This window comes from Otolemur garnettii, unplaced genomic scaffold (assembly GCF_000181295.1).
Source record: "Otolemur garnettii isolate 467f Iridium unplaced genomic scaffold, OtoGar3 scaffold00029, whole genome shotgun sequence".
NCBI lineage: Eukaryota > Metazoa > Chordata > Mammalia > Primates > Galagidae > Otolemur > Otolemur garnettii.
The window spans coordinates 18,289,455-18,301,635 of NW_003852424.1; the positions used below are offsets into that span (position 1 = coordinate 18,289,455).

General features: G+C 37.8%; 1 non-coding gene across 1 annotated transcript; it reads left to right on the plus strand.

Moving 5' to 3' along the window:
• The first annotated feature begins 4,442 nt into the window (after positions 1 to 4,442).
• LOC111724974 lies at positions 4,443 to 4,550 on the plus strand. The gene has a single exon (XR_002773172.1). It is a non-coding gene; the product is annotated as a U6 spliceosomal RNA (small nuclear RNA).
• Positions 4,551 to 12,181: the final 7,631 nt, after the last annotated feature.

The following is a 12,181-nucleotide window of genomic DNA, read 5'->3' on the forward strand; positions in this document are numbered from 1 at the left end:
ATGGATAAAGGACTTAAATTTAAGGCATGAAACAATGAAAATGCTCAAAGAAAGCATAGGAAAAACACTGGAAGATATTGGCCTGGGGGAAAGACTTCATGAAGAAGACTGTTGTGGCAATTGCAACAACAAAAATAAAAAATAGGACTTAATTAAACTGAAAAGCTTCTGTACAGCTAAGGAGACAACAGCCAAAGCAAATAGACAACCTAGATGATGGGAAAGAATATTTGCATATTTTGAATCAGACAAAAGCTTGATAACTAGGATCTATAGAGAACTCAAATTAATCCACTTGAAAAAAGCCAACAATCCCATATATCGATGGGCAAGAGACATCAATAGAACCTTCTCTAAAGAATACAGATGAATGGCTAACAAACATATAAAAAAATGCTCATCATCCCTAATTATTAGAGAAATGCAAATCAAAACCACCCTAGATACCATCTAACCACAGCGAGAATGGCCCACATCACAAACTCTCAACACTGTACACATGGATGAGGAGAGAAGGGAACACTTTTACACTGCTGGTAGGACTACAAACTAATACAACCTTTTTGGAAGGAAGTATGGAGAACCCTCAAAGAATTCAAGCTAGACCTCCCATTTGATCCTGCAATGCCATTACTGGGCATCTACCCAGAGGGAAAAAAATCCTTTTATCATAAGGACACTTGCCCTAGACTGTTTATTGCAGCTCAATTTACAATTGCCAAAACGTGAAAACAGCCTAAATGCCCACCAACCCAGGAATGAATTAACAAGCTGTGGTGTATGTACACCATGGGATACTGTTCAGCCATTTAAAAAATGGAGACTTTGCAGCCTTTGTATTAACCTGGATGGAAGTGGAACATATTATTCTTAGTAAAGCATCACAAGAACAGAGAAGCATGAATCCTATGTACTCAATTTTGATATGAGGACAATTAATGACATGGTGGGGGTGGGAGAAAGGGAGAGCAGAGAGAGTGAAGGAGGGAGGGGGTGGGGTCTTGGTGTGTGTCACACCTTTTGGGGGCAAGACACAATTGTAAGAGGGACTTTACCTAACAAAGGCAATCAGTATAACCTGGTTTCTTGTACCTTCAATGAATCCTCAACAATTAAAAAAAAAAAAAAAGAAACACACACACACACAAAAGGTATACTAGAAGTAAACTGTACTGTACTCTGTGGGAACTGCAAGAATATTTGCTCTGTTACTTAGCAGATCAAGGGGCAAAGACACACACATGCACAGAGACAGAGACAGAATCTTGATAAGTTGTATGAGTCATAACTATAAGCTAGTTTTTATACATATCTGAGGTAAAAAAAATCTCAAGCCAAGAACTGAGTTTTAAGTAATACTTAGCTGGTAATACCTCAACTTTCTAACAAAAGCCAAGGACCCCCTCTGGAAGGGAACTTTTTCATCGCAGTCCTCTATTACCCACAAACAATTTTACCAGAACAACAAAGACATTGGCAAAATAACCCAACACACAGAATGGGTTGGAGGAAGATTAGCAAGAGTAAAGGAAAGGAAGGAGGCCACTTAGGAAGTTGCAGTAAGTAAGGTAAAAAGTGATGGCATTCTGAGCTATTTGTGTCTTAATATTTAGATTTACTGCAGGAAACATATATGGGGTCTTTGTTTTTTTCTCATTTTAAAATTTCAATCTGACCACCTTTGGGTTTTGACTGGTGTATTTAGATCATTTACCTTAAATGCAATAATTAATATGTATAGATGTAAGTCTACTGCCTTGCTACTACTTTTCTATTTGTCCCATCTGTTTGTTGTTCGCTTTTTTCCCATTCACTGATAACTTGAATATTCTTTAGGATTTCATTCTATTTCTTTTCTGGTGTCTTAGCTGTAATTCTTCAGTTTGTTACTTCATTGCTTGGTTTAGAGTTTATAATATACATCTGGTTTATCACAGTTTATTTGTAAGTGCTCCACTCCTCGTATAAAATAATCCTAAAATAAAACATTTCCATTTGCCTTTTTTACTTTCATGTTGTTGTTGCCATACGTTTTACTTTCACGTGCTATAAACTCCACATTCTTAAATATTTTTGTTGAAATTGCCACCTTTTGTAGAGACTTAAATAACATTAAAAAAAAATTCTCTATTGGCTTGACGCCCATAGCTCAGTGTTTAGAACGCCAGCCACATGCACAGGAGGTAGCGGGTTGGAGCCCTATCTGAGCCTGCTGAACAACAATGGCAACTGCAACCAAAAAGATGGCCGGGCATTGTGGTAGGTGCCACAGGGAGGTTGGAAGGATGAAGCAGGAGAATCACTTGAGCCCAAGAGTTTGAGGTTGCTGTGAGCTGTGACGCTACCGCACTTTACAGAGAGCTCCATAGTGAGATTCTGTCTCAAAAAAGAAAAATTCTCTTAAAATGTCTAATGCTCATTATTTCTTCATCTAAAGCTATATTCCAACATGTTCTTATTCTGTCTAAAGAACTTCCTTTACTATTTCTTATAGTTCCAGTCTGTAATTAGATGTTTATTGCTTTTTGGCAGTCAGAGAGAGAAAAAATATTTTGTATTATTTTGGCTAGTAACTGAATCAATAGAAAAAAAAGTAAGACACCCTACTGTTTAATTGCATAGTTGTTTTTAAAAATGAAATAGAAAACTTGAATCTGTAGAAATGATGCAAAATAGATTTTAAAACTCCCACATATGACAGGATGAATTCCTTCATCTTTTGTTATTATCTAGTCTTTATTTCACCTTCATTTTTTTTTTTTTTTATTTGAGACAGAGCCTAAAGCTGTCCCTCCAGGTAGAATGTCATGGCATCACAGCTCACAGCAACCTCTAACTCCTGGGCTCAAGTGAGTCTCCTGCCTCAGCCTCCCAAGTAGCTGGGACCACAGGTGCCCACCACAACGCCTGGCTATTTTTGGTTATAGCCATCATTGTTGTTTGGTAGGCCTGGGCTGGATTCGAACCCGCCACCTTAGGTGTATGTGGTTGGCGCCTTAGCCACTTGAACCAGAGGCACCAAGCCTCACTTTCATTTTTGAGAAATATTTCTGCTTGGTATAGAATTCTAGTTCTTCACTACTTTAAAGATTTTGCTACACTGCCTTCTTGCTTGTACTGTGTCCATAAAAAATATGTAATCAATGTACTTGCTTATCTGTATATGTCTTTTGTTCTTCAATGCTTTAAAAAATTTTCTCTTTCTCTTCCTTGCTTTGGGCTTAATTTGATCTTCTTTCTCTAGTTTCTTAAAGTGGAAGTTAAGTTATTGATTTGAGATCTTTTGTCTTTATTGCTATAGGTGTTTACAGTTATAAATACCCTTCTAAGTACTACTTTTACTACATCCCATAAATTTTTCATGTTGTGCTTTTACTTTCTTATTTATCCAAAAATATTTGAAAATTTTCTTTATGATTTTTATCTTTGACCCATTAATTAGTTAGGAGTATTTTTAAAGTTTCCACAGTTATGAATTTTCCATGTTTCCTTCTGTTATTAATTTCTACCTTCATTCCACTGTGTTCAGAGAATATACACTGCATGGTTACAATTCTTCTAAATTTATTGAGACTTATTTTATGTGCTAATGTATGGTCTATCCTGGAGACTGTTCCATGTGCACTTGAGAATACATATTCTATTGTTATTGGGTGAAATGTTCTATAAATGTGTTAGGTTTAGTTGGTTCTGAGTGCTGTTAAATCTACTTCATTGTTAATCTTTTGTCTAATAGTGAGGTATTAAAGTCTCCAATTGCTATTGTCGAATTTCTCCCTTCAATTCTTTCAGTTTTGTTTCAAGAATATTAGGGGCTGTTGTTAGATGCATATATGTTTATAGAAGTTATGTTTTCCTGATGAATCGACAATTTTATCATCGTAAAATTCCTTTCATTTTTTATAGTAATGATTTTCTTAAAGTTTATTGTGTCTGATATTAGTATAGCTAGTCACCTCTCTTTCATGTACTACCTGTGTAATGTACCTTTCTTATTCTTTAATTCATACTATTTGTGGTTTTGTAAGTAATGTGTGTCTCTTGTAAACAGTGTATAGTTACATGTTTTTATTTTATTTATTTTGCCAATGTCTCCATTTTAATCCCTTTGCACTTAATGTAATTGCTGAAAAAAGATTTATATTTTCCATTTTGTGATTTTTTTTATGTCTTATGTCCTTTCTGTTCTCATATTCTTCCATTGCTGTTTTATTTTATATTAAATAGATATTTTCTTATGTATTACTTTAATTCCTTTCTCATTTCTTTTGTTATTTTTTTAAGTTATTTTACTCATGGTTTGCTTTCAAGATTACAACTAATAATTAATCTGATTTAGATTAATGCCAACTTAATTTGAATAGTATGCAAGAATTTTGTTGCTATATAGTTCTATTCCCTTTCTCCACCTTTATGCTGTGATTGTATACAGATTACATCTTGTGCTCACTTCAGTAGCATATATAATAAAATTGGAAAGATACAGAGAAAAGTACCAAGGCCCCTGCACAAAGGGTAATATGAAACTTTGTGAAGGATTTCATGTAGATTTTTTTAACATTAAAAAAAATGATAAAGAGAAAAACCAAATTATAACTTTATACATTGTGTGTCCATTAACTGTTTTATGTGGTGGCCTTCAAACCAGATATAATGTGAAGAGCACACTGTGAAATGGCAGAACCCTCACAGCCTGGGGAACATTCAGAGAATGAACCCCCAACTGCTTCTCCTCCATTCCCAAAACAGTCATATTCCTTTCTTCATGCTCCCTCGGCCAAAAGTCACCTTCTCTTTCTCAAAGAAAGTCACCTGTTCTTTCTTTGTCTAGTTAACTATGCAGAGATCCTTGTGATCTTTGCATTCTTACTTGTCATATGCTAATGAAGTTAAGTGGAAACCACTAAGTCACATAGTTCTTCCTTTGTTAATTATGCAGAGATTCTTGTGGCCTGTCCCTTCTTACTTCTTGTCATATGTTAATGAAATTGAGTAGAAACTATTAACAAGATGATTTGTCTTTATTCAAGTCATTTAATCTTCATCATACTGCAAGACCAAAAGTATGTCTTTTGTTTATGCTACTTCCCCCTAAACAACCGTATACGGAACTTCTCCCTAAACAACTCTATACAGATACTATAAAATGATGCTGATTTTGTGTTTTGGTGCTGGTTGTAGCCATCAGCTCAGTCAGTCCTTCTGATCCCATCCTTTGTTTCTGTGTCTTTTCTTGTGCTGAATTTTCCCATTCTCCACCCATTCCACGTTGGTTCACTCCCCTTTGTCATGCTGGTTCACAACACTATAAGGAAAAAAAAGAATTACAAATAAAAAATACATTTATATTTTCTTTTTTATTTACCTATAGCGTACCATTTAATGGTACCAGTTGTTTCTTCATGTGGATTCAAGTTACTATCTAGTGTTCTTTCATTTCAGGGTAGGTTTGTTAGGACTCAGTTTTTAATATTTCTTATAGAGCAGGTTTGTTGGTGATGAAGTCTGTTTTATTTGAGAATGTCTTGATTTACCTTTCATTTTTGAAAAATAACTTTTCTGAATATAAAATTAATGGTTGTTGCTATCTTTTTCTTTCAGAAATTTGAATATTTCATCCAATGCCTCCTGGCCTCCATGATTTTTGATGAGAAATTTTTTTGTTAATCTTATGGAAGACTGTTTATATGTGGTGAGTTGTTTCTTAATGCTTTCAAAAATGTATCTTTTCCTTTATGTTTTGGTAATTTGATTATAATATGTCTAGATATGGATCTCTTTAAATGTATACTACTTGAAATTCATTGAGCTCTGTGGAAATGTAGATTTATGTTTTGTGCCAAATTTGGGAAGTTTTCAGCCTTATTTTTTCAAATATTCTTTTTCCCTCTTCTCTCTCTCCCCTCCTTGTAGGAGTTCTATTATGCATATATTGGTATGCTTGATAGTATCCCATATATGTCTGAAGCTCTGTTTACTTTTTCCTCATTCTATATTCTTTCTTTTCCTCAGACTAAATAATCTCAATAAACTTATCTCCAAGTTCACTGATTATTTCTTTGGCCTGATGAAATTTGCTGTTGAACCCTAGTAATTTTTATTTCAGTTATTATACTTTAGACCCAAGAATTTTATTTGAGAGGACTCTATTAATAAATGGGGAGTATTGGCATAGGCTTGGCACAAAGCAAGTGTTTGATTAATGTTACCTACTTTTATGTCTACTATTACTAGCTGTTTCTGGGGCCATTTAAAGAAGTGTCTTCTCTAAGATCCAACTCACCCTCAGAACAAGGATCAGTGAAATAGTCATCTATGTCATGAGAAATGTAAGTGGCAAGAGTGTTAACAGCCCAATCAGGTTCATTGCCTACTGCTCAAGAGGAAACCAATACCCTGAGATAGCAGGTGTTACAGTGCAGAAAGACTTTAATATTGCAGGCACTAGGTGAGGAGATGAAAGGAAATTTTCAAATCCTTCTCCCTGAGAAATAGAGAGAAAGGGTTTAAACTATAGTTTAGCAGACAAATGGTAGGCAATTGGGTCTGATGATTGGCTTGTTTCAAGGTGGAATTAAGGAGCTGTGGAGATTATCAAGACTGCTCTAGGTGGATCAGCCTGTTCACCAGGATGTAAGGCTTGGAAGATATCTCAAAAACTAGCTTGGGAGCTACCAGGGAGCCATAGTTTGGGGTGAAATCTCCTATATACCGTCAGCAATATAGGTACGAACTATTTGTAAAGAATGCAACTTACCCTTTGGGGATATCCTTTGTCATGCCTATCATTTTGATTATCTCAAGTCAGTTTTCCCATGGGTTTTTTTTTTTTTTATTTTAACCTATAATCCTGTGACCTTTCTTCCTACCCTTGAGTAGTGCTTACTCTCTCTTCTTTGATTATTTGACAAATTTGCTCCCAAGACCTTTATACTATACTGTTATCAAGTCAAACCTTCTCTAAAGCTTTTGTCTTCCATTTTTATTTCTCCCCAGTCTAAATTATCAATATATATTATAGAAAGGAGAGAAGCAGCTGTCTGGGAAACCAGTAACCATCATGGATTCTGATGCTTTCTGATGCCATTTGCCATATTAACATGGCTACCACCCCCAACGTGCATGTACACACACATATCACATCATACATACTGTAGCTGGCATCTTTCTCTCTGCTGAGTCCTTGGTCTGAGATTCAAAGAATGAATCCACAGACTACCATGAGTAAATGAAAGGACAGATTTTATTGATAGATAAAGGAAGAAGAAAAGATAAAGCCTTCAGCATGCTGAAGGGGGATTCCTGAGTGGATAGCACACATGAGCTTCTGTTTAGGGGTTTATATACAGCTTTTCCTACCCTGAGAGCAGGGGACTTCCGGGAGATGAAATGTCATAACTCTTTGGTGCCGGGAGCCTGAGGGCAGAAGTTAATTTTAAAATTGCCCTTGTGTAGGAATTCAGTGTTGTTTTGTTTAGAGTGTGTTCTCCACTCTGGAAGTGGTGGCTTAGGTGGGATGCTGGTCAGACTAACTCTGGACCTGCTTGGGCACAGAGAATGTGGTTGAGCTTGCTTAGGCCTAAAAAATAGGGTTCATGTTGGCCCTGAGAAGGGGGGGAGTGTATCGATATTACGTACATCACACAAATACAAATCATATATCACACATCATATACAACATATACCATCACCACCCAAAATCAATCACACCATAATACACCCATCACATATATATGTATGCCTACATTTCCTATGATGTGTGTTTAGTGAAACTCAGAAAGTTACTTCAACACTGCGTGGGACTAAACTATCTGCACCCTTGTGTAATCATAGTCATACCACTTAATCTCCTCAGGCCTCAATTTCCTCCCCCATAAAATGGGGATAAATTAGAAGACCTACATACTGTTTTTTTTTGGGGGGGGGACAGAGTCTCACTTTGTTGCCCTTGGTAGAGTGCCACGGTATCACAGCTCACAGCAACCTCAAACTCTTGGGCTTAAGAGATTCTCTTGGCTCAGCCTACTGAGTAGCTAAAACTATAGGCGCCCACCACAATGCCTGGCTATTTTTTAGAGACAGGGTCTCACTCTTGCTCAGGCTGGTCTTGAACCTGTGCACTCAGCAATCCACCCACCTCAGCTTCCATCAGCACATTGTTTAAGAATCATCCTGAATTCCAGCAGAACAGCTAATACTGAAGACCACCACAGTTAAACCAAATTAGCATAAGAATGTAGTTGATTCATCTCCCTGTCCCATGATTTCCTCCTCTACTCACTGATTAACCAGTGATCTCCATACTTTGGCCCACTCTAAATGCCTTAAAATCCCTACCCCCAAATTCCTCAGGGAGGGAAATTTGAGGCTTTCTCCCTCCCATTTCATTTAGTAGTACCACAATTAAACTTTTCTCCCCTGCAACCTAACATCTTCAAGTACATGCTTTATGCATCAGGAAACGAACCATTTATTACAGGTACAGTAGTTCCTGTTGGTTTCTCCCTATGCCTAAAGGCTCATCTGCATATCCTGTTCCTTTCTAAGACCTGCCCTTCTCTGTGTAAACAAGACCCTCCTTATGAAACAGGAAACAGGTGCAGGGTGGGACAGTTGTCACAGTCTGTCTTGTTTTTGTCTTGCTGTTGCTAACTTTCTTTTCTTGATCCTTTGAGAGGACAAATTTGGGATGAGCTGTACCTGGTCTAGAGCAGTGGTTTTCAACCTTCCTAATGCCATGACCCTTTAATACACTGCTCTAGAGTTACATCCACAACAATGAAAGTAATGACTATCTGCAAAAAGTTATTGTGGGACCAGGGATTCCGGGGCTCATTGTTTCTTATCTTTTTGTGTGTGAGTTGCATCTGTAAAATCAAAATCTGAGAGCTATCCCTTCTCCTTACAAAAAAGAGAAGGTAAAGACCTCAGGCACCTGTGAAGTACTGGCCCCACATATCATTCATTAAGGAAATTCCTTGCTGACTTCCCATAAGGAAGACTTGCTGAAGTCTATTCTATTTGAATCTAATAATGAATTACAAGTTTATCTTTACAGGCAACAGAACTGGAGACATACAGAATCAGACATTCTTTCACCTAGCCAGAGATATCTATGTAATTGATGCTTCCTTCACTACATTTTTCTCTTCTAGCATTCCCCTTATTTTATGTAAAATGTAGAGATCCTGGGTCTCACAAGAATGTAACCACTTTGCTTCATCAACCACTCCCTTTTCCTTCTCTCTCTATGCCTCTAAATGCAGATGGTTCCAACTTTCCTTTCAGAAAACAGTCATAGCTTGCCTATAGTTGTTATTCCCCCTGAGGTGTCCTTAACTTTGGCTTAACAAACTTCCATTTATCAGGTTTCAAGGTAGCTACCTATTTCCTAAAATGGCAGAGTTTTAGGCAGCTGTCTGTAACTTTGGTCCTCAGGGTACTGTTGGCTGAAGAATAACTTAGACACCCCAAAGTAAAGCAAGTGTGAAACAAATATTGAGGAAGAGAAAAGATAATTTTACAGAGTGAGAGCAAGATACAGGTTTACAAAGTTAGATTTGTTCGCCATAGACAATGAATAGGCCTCTAGTGTCCTGACAAGAAGGGGAAAAAGTCTTGGCTTATGACCAATGGTTATGTTTTATACCGCCTGGGTTGGACCCATCTCTTAGTTCAGAAATCACCCTTGTGGAACCAGAATCTTACTGCCCCTGTGAACCTTCCATGAGCCTCTATGAAAGCCCAAGATGGGGTGTGGGCAGCAATGTAGATTTAAGCTAATGACAAGATAATTAGCCTTTGGCTGTTCTAGGTCACCTTGGAGACTCTGTGGTATGGTACTTGCTGCTAGGCTCATGGCTAGAGCAGTGATTATCAACAGGTGTGTCACTAGAGGATCTTAGGTGTGTTGAGAAAAATTTTAAAGATCCATGATTACATTATTTTCAAAAGAAGTTCAAAGCACAGTAAGTATATTCTTTCTTTTTACTTTTTTTTTTTTTTGATCCACATAGTTTAAATGTGCTGTGGAAGTTTATAGGTTCAAGTGTGCAGTGAGATAAAAAAGGTTGAAAAACACTGGGCTTGAGTATCTTCTACATCCTTTTTGCAGTTGGTATGATAAATTCTATTTGGTAGGTTGGTAAGATGGGCCCTGCTCTCCAGGTGTGAGCAATTACTGGAGACTGCTTATTGTGGGATCACTGAGGTGAAGGCCCCACCCTTATCTTTTTTCCCTAGGAAAGCCAATTTCTAGCTATGTACCTAACAAATTAAGATTTTTGCCCTAATCACTTATTTGGGTCCACACCTCAGGAGTAGATAAGCCTTGTGCTGTGCGTGGGGCCTGCTACCAGAGGACACACCAGGGCACAATGAGTCACTGGGTGGCAAAGTGGCAGAGGCTCTAGGAGCACCTAGGAGAGTACAGTGCCGAAAAGTCTCCTCCTTGGTACAGGAGAAAATATACATGCTTCACAATCTTGCCTCTCAAATTCTTGGACCAGAGGGACTGTGGTTGGGCCCAACTCCATGTTTCCTTAGTTATCACAATCAGCACCTACCTGATCAGTCAGGTCAGAGGCCCAAATTTGGCCCCAGGTGGCTCCCAGAATCCAAGTTTAACTCCTCCTGCTGTGTCTTTAGTGCCCTCTACTGGCTCTCTTGGACCATAGCATCTATTTATTTCTTAAGCATTTATTGTGTATTTATTATAAATGCTTTTACACTTGAGTCTATAAATATGGCAAGGTCTTTTTTTAAATTTTTGTCTCTTGTGCAAAGTCTTATTTTGAGGTACTAATGGGTTTCTTTCCCACTAAATAGTATAACAATTCTAACTTGGGTGGTGATAGTACTTTTGCTCTCATTCTGAAGTAGGAAAGCTGTAACTGAGCAACTAAGGACTTGATCCCTGATCCCACAGCCTTTTTTCCACAAAGCATAAAGCAGTGATGGTCCTGAAGGAGCTCAGGAAATTTCACTCCAAAATATGACTACTTGGTATAAAGACTATTTTAAATTAAGTCCCTTAGGGATTAATAGGCCCTTGAAAGAGGCTTTTCCTCTATCCCACATAACCTGGACTGACCTACTCAAAAGATCAAAGGGAAAAATTAAATTCCCTTCCTCTTCCTGTTAACTCAATACATTGCAGGATAGAAGATCAAGAATGTGAGCAGACCTGGTCCAAATCATTTTGAGAGAGGATATCCAGGAAAAGTGAGGTCTGAGAGAACAGAGGTCTTCTCATGGAGGCCCAAAGAACACACTTGGAAGATCCTCCCTGCGGTGACTCAGGTCTTAGGAATTTATAGAAACTTAACTTTCTGGGACCTGGAAGCTAATGCTTGCTTGCTTCTGCTTCTCTAAGAGTACCTGTGGACAAAGAGCCCTTGACTAGAGATAAAAGGGAAAAGACAGAGCCAGTAGGGGAGTGTGGCAATTTTGGACTCTAGTCTGCCATGGCTTTGCCAGCTAGAATAAAGCCCTTCATTCACATATTGGTGTTCAGGTGTTCTTTCTCTCCATCCAGCCTTGTCTTCCTGCAATATTTCAAAACATAACACCTGGCTGGGCATGGTGGCTCACGCTTGTAATCTTAGCACGTGGAGAGGCAGAGGCAGGTGCATTTCCTGAGCTCAGAAGTTTGACACCAGCCTGAGCAAGAGTGAGACCCTGTCTCTACTAAGAATAGAAAAACTAGCCAGGCCTTGTAGTGGGTACCTGTAGTCCCCACTACTTGGGAGGCTGAGGCAAGAGAATCACTTGAGCCCCAGAGTTTGAGGTAGCTGTGAGTCAGGACACCATGGCATTCTACCCAAGGTAACAGAGAGAAACTGTTTTGTTTTTTATCTTAAATGAAACATAACACATGTCAAGTTAATTTATAGTTAACCTGTTTCCCTTATCCATTTATTCCACTGTTTTTTAACCTTTTTTATCTTTCAGCACACTTTAATCTATAGTTAAACTTCTTTGGCACACTTAAATTATGTTGATCAAACAAAAAGTGCAAAAAAAATATACTTACTGTGCTTTGAACTTCTTTTTTTTTTTTTTTCCTTTTCTTTTTTTTATTGAACGGTAACTATGTACATTAATGCACTTCTGGGGTACAGTGTGGGGTTTTCACATGCAATCTGAAATACTTCCATCAACTGGTCAACACAGCCTTCAT